Source organism: Coregonus lavaretus (genome assembly GCF_964263955.1).
Source record: "Coregonus lavaretus genome assembly, chromosome: 17".
Taxonomy (NCBI): domain Eukaryota; kingdom Metazoa; phylum Chordata; class Actinopteri; order Salmoniformes; family Salmonidae; genus Coregonus; species Coregonus lavaretus.
The window spans coordinates 28450198-28463191 of record NC_140004.1 but is presented as its reverse complement, the minus strand read 5'-3'; the positions used below and the strand labels follow the sequence as shown (position 1 = coordinate 28463191).

General features: G+C 46.3%; 1 protein-coding gene across 2 annotated transcripts in view; it reads right to left on the bottom strand.

Moving 5' to 3' along the window:
* The window catches only part of LOC311145120 (septin-2), a 44844-nt gene that overhangs the window by 8809 nt on the left and 23041 nt on the right, over window positions 1–12994 (bottom strand). The gene's annotated exons all lie outside the window — the stretch shown is intronic.

Here is a 12994-nt window from a genome sequence, read left to right as displayed (position 1 = left end):
TGCATGAGTGTTGCGTAACCGAGCCCAAAAATGTCAAGTGTTGTTTTCCTGACATTTTGGGGTCTTTCATGTAATCTATAAAGTACAGTAGAGATGGAGGCAGGAACCCAGGATGTGAGAGCAGCTTTTTCCTACAGGGCAGGCCACTGTTCCAGCTCCTGTTATGGTTGTGGGTTGTTTTCTCAGAGCAGAGTGTGCGTGTTATAGGGTGTGTGGGGAGAGGAGGGTATTGTTAAGGACAACTGAAAACAAACAGACCTACTGGACCCGGAGGACAGCAGGACACATAACAAGACCCGCTCCCCATCACACCACACACAAGACCTGTGGGTTCTTCCCACACATAACAGACAAGCATCAGTATGGTGGGGTAGGACTCTGGGAGTTTGGCAAACGTGACACCGAGGGGAAAATAAACAGATATCACACAATGGCAGGAAAAAAAGTAACAAACAACAAAACTGGTTACGTCAATCCACAGTTTAAAATGCTGAAAGAAATGTGAAATACGTCTCTGAATGTATCAGAGGTGGGAGGGATACAGAAGGAGCCTCCTGCAAAGCCTCAGCGACCAACAATACACTCAACAACCAACTACCATAACAAAAGGTTTAATGTGAATCATGCAGTGATATCAGTGGGAGATCTATGGGAAAGCTGGAGTTGCATCTCAACTGAGGAATTTAACTAAAAACAGAATGTTTAGTCATGGTTTCCAACCTCTCAACAGGTGTTTGGACCTGTTCCCCAACCTGCTAAGCCTAATAACTATTTACCTGGATTGACCTAACATCTATTTACAGCAGCCTGACTTAACCAACCACACCTGTAATCACTAGCTTCAGGGGTGATGAGGTGTTCAAACCACTGCCTGGTCGAAATATATCTAAATGACATATAACATGTAATGTTGGCCAAGTCAATTCTAGTTATCATCCTATTTATTCATCTTTCTTTTCTATACTCATTCATCACACTTTAAAGTCACTGAAAATAAGTCAATTTCATAAGCTTGCATTTAAAGTGACGTTTAGCAGTCATCTAGCAATACAAGTAATCCTGACAGAGATATTGGGCTTTTGTACAGGATACCAGGCCTCTTAGTTGCTACATCCTGCGCTGCTGTAACATACAGTATTAACATGCTCCTACACCAGCCTCTCTCCTTACTGTCTAACTAGATGGCTGATTACAGTCCTGTGTTGTAATTGGCAGAGGGAAGGTGGATATGGGGGCCATTTTGGTTTTTATGACCAACCAGTTCTACGTCTCTCTCTTTGTCTCTCTCTCTCTGCCTCCGTCTCTACCTCTCTCTCACCCTGCCTCTCTCTTGCTCCCTCGCTCTCTGTTGCTGTGTTTGAGTTGGCAGGCCAGGTCTCTGGTAACAATGGCACACAGGGCTCTGCCTCAGTATTAATTAGAAAAGGAAGTGAGAGCTTCTGATTTAAAGGCTTAGTTTGTTTTGATACGTGATCTAATATGACTGTGTGTAAGTAGAGTCGTGATGAGGAGGAAACATTCCCCTTGGGGGAAATAAATGATAAGGGTAGGGAGGGACATTCTTACTTTATGGGGTATTATGGAGACAGTGAATATGATACGTTGAAACACTTTTATGTCCCAAATGGCACCCTATTTCCTACATAGTGCACTACTTTTTGACCAGGGCCCATAGGCTCTATATGTAATCTACAGTTGAAGTCGGAGGTTTACATACACCTTAGCCAAATACATTTAAACTCAGCTTTTCACAATTCCTGACATTTAATCCAAGTAAAAATTCCCTGTTTTAGGTCAGTTAGGATCACCACTTTATTTTAAGAATGTGAAATGTCAGAATAATAGTAGAGAGAATGATTTATTTCAGCTTTTATTTCTTTCATCACATTCCCAGTGGGTCAGAAGTACATACACTCAATTAGTATTTGGTAGCATTGCCTTTAAATTGTTTAACTTGGGTCAAACGTTTCAGGTAGCCTTCCACAAGCTTCCCACAATAAGTTGGGTGAATTTTGGCCCATTCCTCCTGACAGAGCTGGTGTAACTGAGTCAGGTTTGTAGGCCTCCTTGCTCGCACACACTTTTTCAGTTCTGCCCACACATTTTCTATAGGATTAAGGTCAGGGCTTTGTGATGGCCACTCCAAAACCTTGACTGTGTTGTCCTTAAGCCATTTTGCCACAACTTTGGAAGTATGCTTGGTGTCATTGTCCATTTGGAAGACCCATTTGCGACCAAGCTTTAACTTCCTGACTGATGTCTTGAGATGTTGCTTCAATATATCCACATAATTTTCCTTCCTCATGATGCCATCTATTTTGTGAAGCGCACCAGTCCCTCCTGCAGCAAAGCTCCCCCACAGCATGATGCTGCCACCTCCGTCCTTCACGGTTGGGATGGTGTTCTTCGGCTTGCAAGCGACCCCCTTTTTCCTCCAAACATAACGATGGTCATTATGGCCAAACAGTTCTATTTTTGTTTCATCAGACCAGAGGACATTTCTCCAAAAAGTACAATCTTTGTCACCATGTGCAGTTGCAAACCGTAGTCTGGCCTTTTTATGGTGGTTTTGTAGCAGTGGCTTCTTCCTTGCTGAGCGGCCTTTCAGGTTATGTCGATATATGACTTGTTTTACTGTGGATATAGATACTTTTGTACCTGTTTCCTCCAGCATCTTCACAAGTTCCTTTGCTGTTGTTCTGGGATTGATTTGCATTTTCCGCACCAAAGTACGTTCATCTCTAAGAGACAGAACGCGTCTCCTTCCTGAGCGGTATGACGGCTGCGTGGTCCCATGGTGATTATACTTGCGTACTATTGTTTGTACAGATGAACGTGGTACCTTCAGGCATTTGGAAATTGCTCCAAAGGATGAACCAGACTTGTGGAGGTCTACAAATCTTTTTCTGAGGTCTTGGCTGATTTCTTTTGATTTTCCCATGATGTCAAGCAAAGAGGCACTGAGTTTGAAGGTAGGCCTTGAAATACACCCACAGGTACACCTCCAATTGACTCAAATGATGTCAATTGGCCTATCAGAAGCTTCTAAAGCCATAACATCATTTTCTGGAATTTTCCAAGCTGTTTAAAGGCACAATCAACTTAGTGTATGTAAACTTCTGACCCACTGGAATTGTGTTACAGTGAATTATAAGTGAAATAATCTGTCTGTATACAATTGTTGGAAAAATTACTTGTGTCATGCACAAAGTAGATGTCCTAACCGACTTGCCAAAACTATAGTTTGCTAACAAGAAATTTGTGGAGTGGTTGAAAAACAAGTTTTAATGACGCCAACCTAAGTGTATGTAAACTTCCGACTTCAACTATCTATCTATCTATATATACTCAGCAAAAAAAGAAACTCTCACTGTCAACTGGTTTATTTTCAGCAAACTTAACATGTGTAAATATTTGTATGAACATAACAAGATTCAACAACTGAGACATAAACTAAACAAGTTCCAAAGACATGTGACTAACAGAAATTGAATAATGTGTCCCTGAACAAAGGGGAGGGTCAAAATCAAAAGTAACAGTCAGAGTTTTAATGACTCCACCCTAAGTGTATGTAAACTTCCGACTTCAATTGTATATAGGATATTTTATCTACATAGGGAAAAAGGAAACATTGAGCCACTTCAGCCTCCAATCACACTAACAGATGCAGTACCCCTGGTTACAGACACTATGGAATAACAAACACAATATTTCCATATGGTTTACTCATAAACATGACCTCAAAGTAAACCCAATATAAAAACACCCACACAATTATGACTATCATAGCCACAAACCAGTAGAAAAACAGTCACAAACACAAACCTGGGTTAAGCCCCACTCCAACACAGTACAGTTAGCTACAGTGGCCACAGACCATTATGGTGTTTGTAGATAGCAGCCTCTACATTGTGAGAAAAACAGTCCCAATCTTTGTGGCTGTGTCCCAAATGGCACCCTATTCCCTATATAGACCACTACTTTTGATCAGAGCCCTATGGGTCCAGGTCAAACAAAGGGCACTATAAAGGGAATAGGGTGCCATTTGGGACGCATCATGTGTAACATCAGCCACAGACCACAGCCCTGTCTGTCCACCTGGCCCTACTCCTGGCCTGACTCAGCAGCCTGTTCAGGTCTGCCATCATGGGCTGTTTGTCCCCACTAAACTAGTCCACCAGGGAACAATGCTTGGAAGTGAAACTATGCACCAAAGGAAAGTCTTATGAAATCAACAAATCAGAGTGAAAAAGCTCACTGAGAAAAAACGAATGGCATCTTTAAACTCTTATCGACCCAGGGTGAGGAGGGCAAGGCAGCAGGGGCCCAGAATGCTCACCAAGTCTGGAAAAACTTTAACGTAAGCTTTATGTAACATTACAGACCACAGCCTCTGGAGCCAATAATGCTATCCTATACACGATGAATAATAACCGAAAAAGTAATATTATTTTTGTTTTACCACTGACTGGGCTCACACACATGCTCCTACTGACTGGGCTCACACACATTACACAACCAACGAGGGAGTCAGTGGGGGAAACGCTGCCTGCTCGTTAGATCCCTCTAGGTCCCTCACTCAAAAACAACTTTAATTCAAAATGTAATTTGTTAACCTTAAGCCCTGGGAGACTTACCCTCCTGCTGTCCCTTGGGAGTCAGAGGGGGTGACGAAGCCCCAACAATACTCACTCTGAGGAAGGCAGGCTGAGGGTATTAGACTCCCATACCACCCCCTCCAAACACACACCTCTCTCTCTCTGTAGGCTCAGCTCTCGGGTTGGGATAATCTGGCGGATAGCAGGAGAATGTGTATGTGTGTGTGTGTGTGTGTGTGTGTGTGTGGAGAGAGCAGACGTGGAGCTTTGGATCTCCATGGGGGGATTGCCAAGGAGAGGATGCCTATAATGGCACATTCTGTCTGGGGCTGCCTGTGCACTGGGACTGCCTGTAAACCCGCCCCAGCCTCTCAGTATTACATAACTACCCTCTGTGACTCCCTGCTCCATCTTTTGCCCCCATGGACCCTAACATCTGGCCCTAGGCCTGAGAAGCTCCAGGTGATCCTGTAGAAGACTCATTCAGCTTCCCAAATGGCACCCTATTCCCTATATAGTCCACTACTTTTGACCTGGGCCAATAGGGCTCTGATCAAAAGTAGTGCACTATATAGGGAATAGGGTGCCATTTGGGAGGCATCCTCATACAGACATCCTGACGACAGCACCATGCTGCCCAGACAGTAATGTACTGTAGCATGCAGGTATACAGGTGCCCAGGCTAACAAAGCTCCTCACAGCTCTGCATGGGAAAACAGAGTAGCTTTCTTCTTTCGTCCTGATCAGAAATGAAAATGGTGAAGCAAAGAGTGACTCGTTCTGAAAGAGCATTTAAACAAAGATGTCAAGTTGGCATTCCAGACCTATTCACTGGACCATAAGAGCGGATGTCCTTCCTGTAATTACTGTACCAGACTGGACTGGACCGGTCCTGCTGGGTCTGCCCAGCCAGAGGGCATGGGAGTGGAGGGGTGGTGGGGCAGACAGTCACCAAGGTAACTAGTGGGCTTAGCGCTTAATTTAAAAAAGGCAACAGAATGACAGCAACCCCCCTTCCCACCCCTCTCCCTCTTCTCGACTGAGAGTATTCCTACAGTAGAGCTAAGGCCCAACCGATCCACAGACCACCCACCTCAACCTCTGATAACAGAGAGTGAAGGAGAGTTCAATACAGTGCTAATTAAGCCATGTAATAATGTATAAGCTAGTATCACACAAGAACATGTAAGCTTAAGAGTTTTGAAAGGGGCTGATGAAAATACCTCTGGCTGGTTCTGGTTGTCACAGTGCAGTTTCAAAGTAGGTTGAACATAAATGTAGTAAGAAACTAATGTCTATTAACCCCTGTAGGTCTAAGCCCTTAGATGGTAATATCTAACATACAGAATTGTTTTAAGTTGGTCATGAAATGTATCATTTAGCCATTTGATTTAGAATTTTAGGCCCCCTGTAGGTATAAAAACAAATATATAAAACAATTATTTGATTAAATTGAATTTGGCCTTTACTGCTATAGCCCATTGAAACGTATTGAATAACACATTCATTAATGGCAAAACAGAAAGTCTAAAGATTATTCATAAGGAACAAGTTTTTGAAGTGTGTGTCCTATATCTGAGAGATAATAAGAACACATTTTTTTTATACCCATGTTTGGTCATGTTATTTTTGCCACATTTTACACCCTATGCCGTTTTTGAAATGTTTACAGCCAGGTACTGGGTTACCATCAGACGATTCCCCTGAAGCTAGTGTGCGTCGAGTTGGTGACATATTAGTTTGTAGCGCCAACGGTCCGGTCTGGACAGTCGGTTTTGTGAGAAAACCTCTTTGAAAGGAGGACATCCGCGACAGAGAGTTCAGACGACTGCCGTAAAGTCTGTGGATGTCGTAGAGCCAAACAACCGACACTGTCTTGTATGTGAGAGTCTCCCCTTAGGTGACATATTAGTTTGTAGCTCACACGGTTCGGGTTTTACAGACAATTGTGTGACGATTTTCTTGTCCGGATCCTCTCGTGTAGAAAAAGGCTGCTTTCACAAGCCCCATGTTATGGAATAGGCGCAAACTTTATATCGGTGGAAAGAGGGGATTGAGCTGCAGCCACTACAATATGGTAAGTCTCTAGCATAAACACATGGATAGCTATTCAATATTCAAAATGACTTCACTGTGTGACGCAGGGGTACGTCAATCGACTCTAGGGGCTAATATCATTACTTATATTATTTGTCTTCACTTTAAGTAGATTCTCTGACTTTCTTTTGAAGGGGTGTCAGCCTGAGAAAAAGAAAAGCAAGGAAACCTGCTGTTTTCTCACTGTAAAAGGCCTGTTCCGAATCCACTCCTGAAGAGGTAATTGTGTTTTATAGTTATTCTCTCCACGGAGGGAAATGTGTATTTATTGTTTTTAATCCTGCAGAAGCGCGGGCATGCCCTGGCACAATGACTGCCACATGGCAGACAAATAAATACCCCCGCGTGTTGGAGTCACAGGCAGGAAAAGGACTGGACAACGACCACACGGACACGGGGACACACACACACAGGAGAGGCCTCAGTAAGGATGAGGTCATCATCAGTGTTCGACCTTTAATCCTAAAGGCCGTTGAGTGTTTGTATGGGCAAAGACCCATTAGATGCTCAGAGGATGAAAGAGAAACAATGCAGGACTTTTGGCTAACTGTACTCCACTGCTACTATAATCGGCCTAGAGACGGAGGTATAGCGCTATGCTAAGCTACCAGTACCCCTGTGGGGCTGTAGAGCTGGTTCACACAGCAGGAACAAGGCTGAGAGGACTGAGGATGCCTGGGAGAGTCGACAGGAGCGAGACAATGACGGGAAAGCTGTGACAGCATCATGGGCCGCGGCCTGGGTGATATATGACAGCCGCACGGCCAAACTGCCTTCCGCGAGAACAGGAGAGGAGGGGGGAGAGAGAAGGGGAGAGGGCTGAACAATTGGTTGTCCCCCCGGCTCGGCGCGAGAACAGAACTCCTCCTGAGCTCTCCAGCCATCTCTGACCTCTGCCTCCCTTCAAACTACAGTTGCCATGTAGTGACCTAATAGTAGCAAACTACTATTGCAGTAAAATAATTAACTCAAGTGCTACTATACCACTAAAGCAGGTTAGTGAGTACATACAGTACTGTGTACTAGCACTACATGCCCTCCCTCGCCAAGATCATCTAAACCCCATTGCTGAATAAGCTCAGTTATTTGTATTCTCTTTTCCATAAACAGCTGGAAATTCACTAGTGTTGTTCAAAATGGCTCCCCTTATATGGCGAATCCACTACAGCTGATATGCAGGGATTTTGTCATCTGATATTTTTTCAGTAGCATCGTCCCAGCCAAGATTCAGTCTAAACCACCTCCTGTGTATAGTCTGATCAAATAGAGAAGCAATAGTGAGGTGGTTTATGAGTAAAGCCCCACACAGGATATGACTGCAGGGTCCCAGACACAGAGGATAAACTCTCCAATATATCCTGCTCAGGACCACTTATGAGTTACAGACCACTGGGACCTCAGCCAGGGAAACTGGCACTACAAAGAAAAGAGGAGGAAAGGAGAGAGGGGAGAGCGAGAGAGAAAGGGGGGAGAGCGAGAGAGAGGGGAGAGAGAGAGTGGGGGGAGAGAGAGAGAGAGAGAGAGAGAGGGGAGAGAGAGCGAGAGGGGAGAGAGAGAGAGGAGAGGGAGAGAGAGCGAGAGGGGAGAGGGAGAGAGAGGAGAGGGAGAGAAAGAGAGAGAGAGAGGAGAGAGAAGAGGGAGAGAGAGGAGGGAGAGAGAGGGGAGAGGGAGCGAGAGAGAGGGGAGAGGGGAGAGAGAGGGGAGAGGGGAGAGAGAGGGGAGAGGGGAGAGAGAGAGAGTAGAGAGAGAGAGGGGAGAGGGAGAGAGGGTGGGAGAGAGAGAGAGAGAGGGGAGAGGGAGGAGAGAGAGAGGGGAGCGGGAGAGGAGAGGGAGAGAGAGGGGAGAGGGAGAGAGAGGGGAGAGAGAGAGGAGAGGGAGAGAGGGGAGAGGGAGAGAGGGGAGAGGGAGAGGAGAGAGAGGGGGGAGAGAGGGGAGAGGGAGAGAGAGAGGGGAGAGGGAGAGAGGGTGGGAGAGAGAGGGGGAGAGAGAGAGGGGAGAGGGGGGAGAGAGGGGAGAGGGAGAGGGGGGAGAGAGAGAGAGAGAGAGAGAGAGAGAGAGAGAGAGAGAGAGAGAGAGAGAGAGAGAGAGAGAGGGGGAGAGAGAGAGAGGGGAGAGGGAGAGAGAGTGGGAGGGAGAGAGAGAGAGAGAGAGAGAGAGAGAGAGAGAGGGGAGCGGGAGAGGAGAGGGAGAGAGGGGAGAGAGAGAGGGGAGAGAGAGGAGAGGGAGAGAGGGGAGAGAGAGAGGAGAGGGAGAGAGGGAGAAGAGAGAGAGGGGAGAGAGGGGAGAGGGAGAGAGAGAGGGGAGAGAGAGAGGAGAGGGAGAGAGGGGGGGAGAGAGAGAGAGGGAGAAAGGGGGGAGGGAGAGAGAGGGGGGAGAGAGAGAGAGGAGAGGGAGAGAGGGGAGAGTGAGAGAGAGAGGAGAGAGAGGAGAGGGAGAAAGAGGAGAGGGAGAAAGGGGGGAGGGAGAGAGAGGGGGGAGAGGGGAGAGAGAGGAGAGAGGAGCGAGAGAGGGGAGCGGGAGAGGAGAGGGAGAGAGAGGGGAGAGGGGAGAGAGAGAGGGGAGAGAGAGAGGGGAGAGAGAGGAGAGGGAGAGAGGGGAGAGGGAGAGAGGGGAGAGGGAGAGGAGAGAGAGGGGAGAGGGAGAGAGAGAGGGGAGAGAGAGGGGAGAGGGAGAGAGGGTGGGAGAGAGAGGGTGGGAGAGAGAGAGGGGAGAGGGAGAGGTGGGAGAGAGGGGAGAGGGAGAGGGGAGAGAGAGAGGGGAGCGGGAGAGAGAGAGGAGAGGGAGAGAGGGAGAGATAGGGGAGAGGGGAGAGAGAGAGAGGAGAGAAAGCAGGAAGAACAAAGAAACAAAGTATGAGGAGGGGAGAGAAGGAGAAAACAAAAGAGAAGGATGGAGACAGAGATCAAGAGAGGGGTTTGTTCAGAGGTTGATAAGCTTCTATTGCGCAGGGTGGCAGACTGCGTTTTGTCGGTGGAATAGTCTTGACACATTGCAGGAAATGTATATTGTTCTATACAAGCTGCTTCCCCCTAATAATACAGAGAGAGTAGGGCTGGGGCTGAGGGCAGGAGAACACAATTAACTGACGGACAAACAATGCAAAAACTGTGAGAAAGCGGCGATCGAAAAACAAATAAACTAATAAATATCAGGGGGAAAACACTAGAGTCATTAATCATTCTACAGCAGAGGGCTTTTTGTGGCAGCTTCTTGGCTGCTGCCTCTCTGACTTCAATAGAAGGACTGGTACTCAATGAAGTACCTTAGTGTAACAGTGGAAGGGTATTCTACTACCCTAGTCTAATAGGGAGGGGTATTCTACTACCCTAGTCTAACAGGGGAGGGGTATTCTACTACCCTTGTCTAATAGGGGAGGGGTATTCTACTACCCTTGTCTAATAGGGGAGGGGTATTCTACTACCCTAGTCTAATAAGGGAGGGGTATTCTACTACCCTAGTCTAACAGGGGAGGGGTATTCTACTACCCTAGTCTAATAGGGGAGGGGTATTCTACTACCCTAGTCTAATAGGGGAGGGGTATTCTACTACCCTAGTCTAATAGGGGAGGGGTATTCTACTACCCTAGTCTAACAGGGGAGGGGTATTCTACTACCCTAGTCTAACAGTGGAGGGGTATTCTACTACCCTAGTCTAATAGGGGAGGGGTATTCTACTACCCTAGTCTAATAGGGGAGGGGTATTCTACTACCCTGGTATGGCAATCTATTACTTATCTGATTAAACTGGGAAACAAACATAGCGCAAAGGACAACAAGTAAACCCAAGATGAGCAAATCACAGTCGCATCAGAAATGTTTTTCCCTTTAAAAATACATTAAAATGATGCTTAGCAAAGTGTAATTGGAAATACAGCTTGGTTCCATGGTTAAATTTGGACCTGTGAAATCGAGTGCCCCCTCCACTTCCTGCCTATAATGATTTATCCAGGAACTCACTACCATTAGCCTGATACAGACTGTGTCAATTATGCCATCCCTATTTAATCAGTGGGCTCCCGAGTGGCGCAGCGGTCTAAGGCACTGCATCTCAGTGCTTGAGGCGTCACTACAGACCCCCTGGTTCGATTCCAGGCTGTATCACAACCGGCCGTGATTGGGAGTCCCATAGGGCGGCGCACAATTGGCCCAGCGTCGTCCGGGTTTGGCCGGTGTAGGCCGTCATTGTAAATAAGAATTTGTTCTTAACTGACTTGCCTGGTTAAATAAAGGTTAAATAAAAATAAAATAAAATAAAAGTGTGTGCTGGTAGGCCTATGTGGGCATGGGGGAATTCATAAATGTTGTTTACGGAGGAGCAGCAGAGGTTTGTGGTAAACTGTATGTGAGTTTGTGATGTATTAGAGTGCACATCTGTGTGTAGGCTATCTATTCAGTTTATCCTAATTGCTTGTTAACTGACAGTTGTTAATGGGAACCAATTGGACAAACAGACAGTTTTAAACAGTTGAACAGGAAAGGGTGTGAGATGTTATCAAAGCATATTTCCTCTCTCACCTCAGCCCATCCCCTGTGGTTGTCAGAACACTCACCCTATACAGATATGGTAAAAGCTATACTGAACAAAAATATAAACGCAACAATTTCAGAGATTTTGCTGAGTTACAGTTCATTAAATAAATTCATCAGGCCCTAATCTATGGACTTCACATGACTGGGCAGGGGCGCAGCCATGGGTGGACCTGGGAGGGCATAGGCCCACCCACTTGGGAGCCAGGCCCAGCCAATCGGAATGAGTTTTTCCCCACAAAAGGGCTTTATTACAGACAGAAATACTCCTCAGCACCCCCCACAATGTTTACTAATATGTAACATCAGCACTTTACACAACCAGACTGTGTCTTCAACAAAGCGCACACATACACTCTCACTCCCGTAGAACAAGCTCTGTACAGACCTGGGCTTCCAACAAAGCAGCTGTCCAGTGACTGAGTCTGCCATCCTCCACCGGAGCCCAGCTAGGAGAGCCGTTCCAGCCCTGAGTGCCAGCCAGGTCCCACTCCGGCCACATACAGGCTGGGGCAGAGGCCTCCCCACTGGGGGAAAAGACCAACGTCTCTGGGGTATGAAAGAAGTGCTGGTGGGGGTTCTGGGACTGAACATAGACTACTAGCTGGGACTGGACTGTCAGTACAGGGGTTAGGGAGGGGAAATACAGTACACAGTAGTTGCAGTACAGCTAACTACACAGCTCAGGCAAAACAAAGGGGCAGAGGGCAGAAGTTAGACAATAAGATATTCACAGTTGATTATATTGGGTGGATGTCACCAGAGGATTATATAAGATGCACGCACACACACAACGAGTCAGCCCTGTCCGGATCTGGTTGCTATCTCTCCCACCACAGAGAGAAAGGCACTGTTTGATCCCAGAGAGAAATTTAAACAAACTGTGACTCAAACACACAGAATCAAAAGGAGCAGAAACCAAAACATCTAATCATCAGGCAACAGGACCATTGTTGGGTGGGCTGGGTGGGTGGAGGGGGTGGAGGAGAGGGGGATGAGCGGAGTTGGGGAGTGATATCACAGAAGCAGGAAATCCTATTTACACAACCTTATTCTCCTCTTCCTAGCATGGGCTATATCATCTTAATCAAATCAAATTTGATTTGTCACATGCGCCGAATACAACAGGTGTAGACCTTACAGTGAAATGCTTACTTACAAGCCCTTAACCAACAATGCAGTTTTAAGAAAGAATACCTAAAAATAAAAATACATTAAAAAAAATAAAAAATTATGAAAGGGCAGCAGTAAAATAACAGTAGCGAGGCTATATACAGGGGGTACCGGTACAGAGTCAATGTGCGGGGGCACCGGTTAGTCGAGGTAATTGAGATAAAATGTACATGTAGGTAGAGTTATTAAAGTGAAATCTTAACACACCTCTCCTGGTGTGTGTGTGTGTGTGTGCGCGCGTGCATTACAGGGTCTAATGCATGTGAGATGAAAGGGAGCCCAGAGTGTAACCTGACTACAATAACACAAAGGGTTGGACAAGGGCGTGTGTGTGTATGTGTATGTTATGTCAGACCAGACATCAGAAAGCAGGGAGCGTGCAGGCAGGCAGACACCTGGGTCTGCTCCAATAGGAAGCATCTGGGAGGAGATACTGACCAAGATGTGTGCTTTCTCTTTCTCCCTCTCCCTCTTTTGTCTTTCCCCCTCTCTCTTTCCCTGTCTCGTCCTTTCTTTTCTCTCTCTGCACTTCTAAAGAAGCCTGCTTTTGTCCAGCAGCAATCAAGCTGCATCATCAAAAATGTACACACGCACACAAAC